Source organism: Gossypium raimondii, chromosome 3 (assembly GCF_025698545.1).
Source record: "Gossypium raimondii isolate GPD5lz chromosome 3, ASM2569854v1, whole genome shotgun sequence".
NCBI classification, from domain to species: Eukaryota; Viridiplantae; Streptophyta; class Magnoliopsida; order Malvales; family Malvaceae; genus Gossypium; species Gossypium raimondii.
The window spans coordinates 51,799,260-51,806,869 of NC_068567.1; the positions used below are offsets into that span (position 1 = coordinate 51,799,260).

General features: G+C 32.4%; 1 pseudogene; it reads right to left on the bottom strand.

Annotated features, from left to right (window-relative positions):
* Window positions 1-295: 295 nt before the first annotated feature.
* LOC128039977 (CENP-B homolog protein 2-like) lies at window positions 296-1,471 on the bottom strand (annotated as a pseudogene).
* Between the last annotated feature and the right edge of the window lie 6,139 nt (window positions 1,472-7,610).

Genomic DNA, 7,610 nt, shown 5'->3' on the forward strand with positions numbered 1-7,610 from the left:
AACAGGAATGCCTCTTCTCATGCACGGATGGAAAACCTATAAAAATTAAATACAGTAAAATCTAGATAAATGAATATTTGATAAATTAATAATCTCGGTTAAATAATATTTTTTTCGATCTCGACTTGGGCTAAGGGGATAAAATAATAACCTCGTTAAATGATAATATAATAATTTTTAGAAAAATCCTTAAGGGCCCAATGAAAATCTAAATTAATAATTCATTAAATATACTAAAAATTTATATACAATACATAAAACTAAAGTGCTTTCTAGACAATTTTTTTTTTCAATTTTATTCTTTGCTAAAATATGCATCTATAGTTAATTGCTTCTTCTTTGTATGTGAATCAAATTCAATTTCATCTTTAAATTTTAGAAGGGCATAAACTAGATATGGTATATTATTTTCGTGTTGTATTAAATAATTCTTCAAGGTATCCACAGCTAGAAAAGCCTCTTTTGGAGAACCATGTGGTAAAAGACTACTGTCATCTGGATCTTGCTCATCATCAGTTGACACATCCATTACTCCTTGAATAATTTCTTCATCCGTAGGTGACTCCATCAAAGATTCATTTTCACTTGGGTAATTCAAAATTTGATCAATATCCATGGCATTTCTATAGTGTAAATTAGAAATTACTTTTTTTAATTTATGAATGACTTTAACATCACCAATTTCTTGTTCGAGGGGTATATCCTCCTCGGATCGAATGTTGCAATGTCAAAAACAAATTGCAATAGTTGTAGGCTTCACATCAATATTCCAAGCAACATTAATAAAATGGATTGCATCCAATAGATTAATCTTTTCAAGATTTATTTCTCCTTTCTCTTAACCTTCCAAGATGCTAGAATAAAAGCAATGCCAATAATAAATCTTAACTGCTCTAATAATTCCAGCATCACATGGTTTAATTTTTTATGTTGAATTTGGAGGCAAAAAGAATAATTCAATGTTTCTCAAGCTTTCAATAACCTTGGGATGGATTGGGCAATTGTCTACTATAAGCAACCCCTTTCTACCATTCATTCTAGTATCAAACTAGCGAACAAAATCTTGAAAAAGTAATTCAGTCATCCATGCTTTTTTGTTGGCTCGACAATGACAATTAAGATTGTCAATATTCACATGTTTAAAGCATCTAGGATTAGCAAACTTACCAATAACCCAAAGAGGCACTTTATTTGAACCATCCCCATTGCAACAAACCGCAACAGTAAGTCTTTCCTTGTCCTTTTTTTGTCCTTCTAATTGCTTTGTAGCCAGTGAATGATCTGCTTGCAAACAATAAAATAAGTCTGGTTCATCCATATTATAGATATCCTTCCAATAAAAATTTTCCAATTTACCTCTTATTTGAGGTAAAACATCTTCAATATTCTCTATAACAACTGAATCACTTTCACTAAATCGTTTATAAGACTTAATCCCATGTCTTGCCTTGAACCGTTCTAGCCAACCAATTCAGAAGTTAAATTCAGAATTTGCATCACCATACATTTTCTACAGAAACTCTTTTGCTATAGTTTGAGTTATTTCTCCAGTCATGTTTACTTTCTCTTGATAGTGGAGAAACCACTCATACAATACATTTTCTAATTCGAGATATTTGGCTGATTTGTGCCTTTTAACATTGTTATTCTTTATCTCTTTTCTCAAATATTCAGATGGCCTTTTCAGACATTTGATATTTTTGATTGGCTAATAGAGAGATCAAATGTTTGTTGAACCCGTTGTTGCAAATCTTTTTGACTTGAAGAGGGATGTTCATTTTTTGTACTCACATAATGCTTTTCTCTTCTGATCTATTAATGTAGACCTTTTTACACCTTTCAAATGGGAAGCCATGGAGCAAAAGATTATATGAATTACAATATTTTGAAACCATTAACTCTTTTTTAATCTATCTAATGAATATATACTTATTGGATTTTGAAACCATTAAATCTTTTTTCTTTTTAGTTACATGAATCAATTAATTAACTCTCTTTTTTGTTACATGAACCAATTAACTTTGATTCATTGCACCTACGTGCATATTGGATTTTGATAATGAAAACCCTCATGTATAAAGTATGAAATATTCTTTAAATTAATAAATATTAATTTATTGATAAACTAATAAAATATTCATTTAGTGATAAACTAATAACCTCAATAAAATAATAATTTTTTTGGGTGCCAAGAGTATTATTTTATAGAGGTTTTACTGTATAACTAATTTAAATAAAACTAATGGAATTAAGCAAAATAACCAAACCAAATTACACCAAATTGTCGATCCTTGGCAACGGCGCCAAAAACTTATCACGTGTGAATATTATATGTTAATTGTGCAAGTATACACATAGAATCAAGTAATAACGTGATAAGTGAGATCGTCTCCACAAGGATCAGATTAGGTATAGAAATGGTCAAGTTATGATAATGATTAATGTTATGGCAAAATCGAGTTAAGTACGCAATGATAAATTAAAATAATAAGGATGAGTGCGAAATGTATACTACCTAATATTGGAAAATGCTAAGTCAAAGCAAAAATAAAAATGCAATGGCAATTACGAGAATAATTGAGCAAACAAATAAATAAGAATGCTGTGGCAAAGCTGCTGCGGCAACGGATTGAAGGTTTACAATGTTGATTTGGAAGGTTTGGACTACTAAGAATCTATCCTTACTTTAAGTAATGCATCAGCATAATTTTACTTAATCTACTACTCAGAAGAGACCTAAAGTGACACGCTTCTTTCAAGAGCAAGGTCTCAAGTAACCTAGCCTGTGTCTATAGCCTTATCACGGTACCCTGTATTGTTTTGCCTTCATTTTATACAGATGTTGCTCTATGTCTAGAGTTTGCTGTGAGTATTCGGTCGAATAGTCACTTGTATCATTCAATTTTGGTCTAACTAATCCAACCTTTTTCAGATTTCGATTCAATTTATGGGCATGCTACACATTCATCTATGTCTAGAGAATATATGCATACATCTAGAGAATATACATCATTTTGATCAAATTAATTCACAGAAGAACAAATTAAGAAATAAAAAAAAAAGAACTTAGGAAGATGGTTGTCACCAAATCAATCTGCAATCTAGCAGCACAGTGTCTTGTGGTGGGTAAAAGAGACTGCCTTCGGGTTCCTCTTTCCCATCTCTACTCAACCACTACCCTTTATTGTTGCCTTCAACTCTCTTTCCCCTTTCCTTAGGGCTTCCTCCTTTGGCTTTTTATAAGCATTTTGTCCTAGGGTAACTCCAACAGCCCACGATATCCTATCCTTTTTTTTAGGCAAATTTTTCTGGTACAAGTAGAGTTGAGCTGAGACTGGTATGCGTTGAATGTTGACTCGGTCATCCTCCTGAATTGCCATGACATTCAAGGTGGAAAGCTGTCCAACCTTTTGCCCTGACAAACCTTTACTCCTTTATTTCTTTCTCCCTAGCCTGCACCTACCAAACCACCAAACACAATCCTTCCACATGCAATTAAAAGTATCTAACATGTAAACATAGACCAAGCTCCTAATGCAAATGATAAAGATATTGATAAAATGTCCTAAAATGCCACTAAGTGTACCTAAGTACAAACATTTAACTAGGTCTAAAGGCATGAAATATAACTTTTTTCAAGAGTTATCAATGATCTACAAGGAAATAAAACAACAGACATAAGTAAATCAATGCTTAGTAAACTTGTATATAACGAAAACTTAAACTTACCAAATTTGAACCATTTTGTATAATTTATGCATAATTTCAATAACAAGCTTATGAATTCATTCATTTCTGTACACATGACAAATCTCACAAGTTAGTTAGTTCCTATATATACATGAAACTTGAGTATACTATAGCAAAAGCATTCAAATAACGTATTTACCAATCAATCCTTCCCAACTCATATTCAAATGGTAAATCACATTCCATTTTAATGTACCATGTTCAATTTCTCCTTTCGTGTTTAATTCCATGTAGTTAATTCATACATTCTTTCCATTTTACTTGTATAAGAACTTAAATCATATCATGTCATATAATGTTCATAATTAACAATTGCAATTCAATCATCCATCTCATGTTTATAATATACAACACATTTATCATCCGATACATATTACCTAATAAATAATTGCTCAAAGATGTCATAGTGTCTTTCAACTATGTTCTTATTCATTTTCGTCATATTGTCATAATTTTTTTCAACTATGGTCTTATTTGATTCTGGTATAGTGCCATAGTGTCTTTCATCTATGGTCTTACTTGTTTGATTCGTGATGCCATAGGGTCTTTTAGCTATGGTCTTAGTCGTATTTCAACCAACGAACTCGATCAATTACCAAAATAGTAATTAAATTAAATTAAATTAAATTAATTTAAGAACTTACGTAAACGAAAACAGTTGCAGAGACAAAGCTGACACCTATTCCAATACTTAAGCTTTTCCACGATTCAAATTCGATTGGGTCGTTTCTTGATCTAAATAATATTTTTTGTTCAATTAATTCATTCAAACATATAACCTAATTAATTTTAGGCTTATAACCCTTATCAATGTAAATTTAAAAAATTAATCCCAACATTTTACCCCTTTTGCAATTTTGTCCCTAAACTTGAAACTTACAATTTAATCACATTTAAGCAAAAACCATTCTAACCGATTTCTATATAGTCCCTAATCAGCCCACAATTATCAAAATTTCACAATAATTCCATGTAATTTTACTATTTTCACAATGAAATCCTTAAACATTAAAATTACTAAAATCACATTACAAAATAGTCCTATTTACTAACCGCCTTAATAATTTACCAAAACTTCACAAACACCTCAAAATCATCAATGGCATAATCTAAAATATTTAAATGTTTTACGAATTAGTCCCCAAGTTAACTAGATTAAGCTAAAACAATAAAAATATATATAATTTATGAAAAATGGGTGAAAAATACATACTATGCATGTGAAATAAACCTTGGCTGAAAGCTTGGTTTAAGTTTCCATAGAGTTTCGGCCAAAAAATGGCCTAGTTCATCTTTTAATTTATGTTTTAATTTCATTTATTTATGTAATTACAAATTTGCCCTTTACTATTTAATAAAATTTCATAAAACATATCATTTCATAAAACATATCACCTAATCCGTCCATAATATTTTACATATTTTACGATTTAATCATTTTTTCTTTTACATAATTTAAATAATAATATTTATGAACTCACTTGTCAAATTTATGGTCCCGAAACTACTATTTCCGACACCACTAAAAAATGGGTTGTTATAGACTTAGAGTCTTTCAGTTTCCAAGTTCGAGCACATTTTAAACTTGGTTGACATTCTCCAAAATTTGAGTTTGGCCTGTGATGGTGTAACACCCCAAACCCAGCCTAGACGTTATGGCCAAATTTGGTAATTATACAATAAAGGGGTTTTAAAAACATTGCAAATTCATTGAAGCTTTGTAACCCGTTATCATAATTATAAATTTTATTGAAAATGTTATTTAATTAATTTACTTGTCAAATCATAATTTACAATGGAAGTTTTAAAATTATTATATTTTGGAAATTTGACTCGTATTTTCAGAAAAAATATTTATTTTCTTAAAACCGAGATTTCAGTTAGACATCGCAATAAAAGAATAAAAATGCATCCAAAACAAAATTAAAAACCAACAGTCCAAAGAGTCCAATAAATACAAAACTTAAAGAAACAGTCCTTAATTTAATTAAAACCAATATTTAAGGTCAGTTTACGATCTCGTAGTCACCGTGAGACATCGTCGCACCGGTCCACTTAAGCCTGTGGATTACCTGAGCAGAACAGACAAGCAAACGCGAGTTTTCAAAAACTCAGTGTGTAACCCAAAAAAAATAGACATGCATTACAAATAGATATCACATACACAACCAAATTTAGATTCAGACTCGGACTAAAGTCCTTTATAGAGACAGATACTGTGAGTCTTACCCCCATCTTCTACACATCATCTCCGACCATCCCATCACACCATGTGGGGTTAAAAACACCCACCCATTCCTACACTTCATATAGTTTTGATGTGACACATTACAAATAATATGCAGTCAAGTTGCCAAAATATAGGCGAAATGTTGCCATACAGATCACTTCCTCCACATATACAAACTCCACCCCAAATACAGATACAAAATAAAAAATAGTATACAGATACAGAAATATCATGCTTGACATGCTCGCATTCATATATCAAATATATATAAGTAGCAGAATAATCAGATATGCATACCAGTATCCTACTCAGAGCAAATTATTAGAATATCGAATCATATAAACTAGGGTTTGGATAACCCTTACCAACCTTACAGTAGGCCCACAGTAGATCTAAATGACCCGTACGACCTTAGGGAAAATTTTAAAATTATGGGCCCACATGCCCGTGTAGGCCCACACGCCCATATTGGCCTTGCCCATGTGGCCCACACAGCCTGGCCCAAAACCCACACACCCAACTTGGCCTAGTCTGTGTGGCCTTCGCGGCCACACTCAACCAACCACACGGTCGTGTCTTGCGTACGCCATGCCTTCGTTGACCACACGGTCATGTCTCGCACACGGCCAACCACACAGCTAGGCACACACCCGTGTGGCATCGACATAATGGTTTTTCGGCTTTTACTGAAGTTTAATTTTTTGCATTTCGGTACACACCTGGTTCATTTATCGCAACTAAATAATCCCGAGACTCCTGAAACCTAAGAACAACACCAAAAACCCAATCAATTCCAACTATCGAAGCCAATCTATCCAAACCCCCAAATGACATACTTGAAAAACTACTTCAAATGAAGGTTCGATCACTTACCAAAATGGATACAATAGCCCGAGCACGCTACACGCTGGAAAACACATTTTGATCTCCTTGAGCAACACCTATACAAGAAATCACCGCATTACCAAACCTAAAATCGGTTCTCGTTAGCCCAAAAGTTAAAGAAGACTTATCTACTACAAATCGAACAGAGTCTATAGCACCCAAACGCGGTGATTTGAAAGACAAATAGCGAACAAAAATCAAAGACGGAAGAAATCAAAAAGAAAAGTTTGGAAGAGGAAAATTTAGAGAAAAACGTTAAAAATGAACAGGAATTCTGGCATGAGAGAGAAAAATAAAATAAAAATAAAATTTAATATTTTGACAATATCCCATTAAATCAAAACCCCCATTATCCCATTAAACCTTAACCACTTTAGAATTCTAACTCCACCCAAACACTCTCAGACAACTAGAGCAAAATTAACATTCACGCTCACATAGGGATTCTAACACAGGACCTATAACACACTAACTCCCTTACCACTCGAACCAGCAGGCTTATTTTGATATAGATTAACAAAAAATTTTAAATAAGCCCACTAAATAAGGGTAAGACTTGGATCTAAAATATTAAAATTTTTCCAAAAGGAAGACTTGAACCCAAGACCTCACACACACACACCTAGAACACTTAACACTATAGCAGATACTTATTTGTGTCAGATACTTTTAGAAACAAAAATAAATTATTCAGGATGTTACAACTCTACTCCCCTAAAAAAATTCGACCTTGAAATTTACCTGA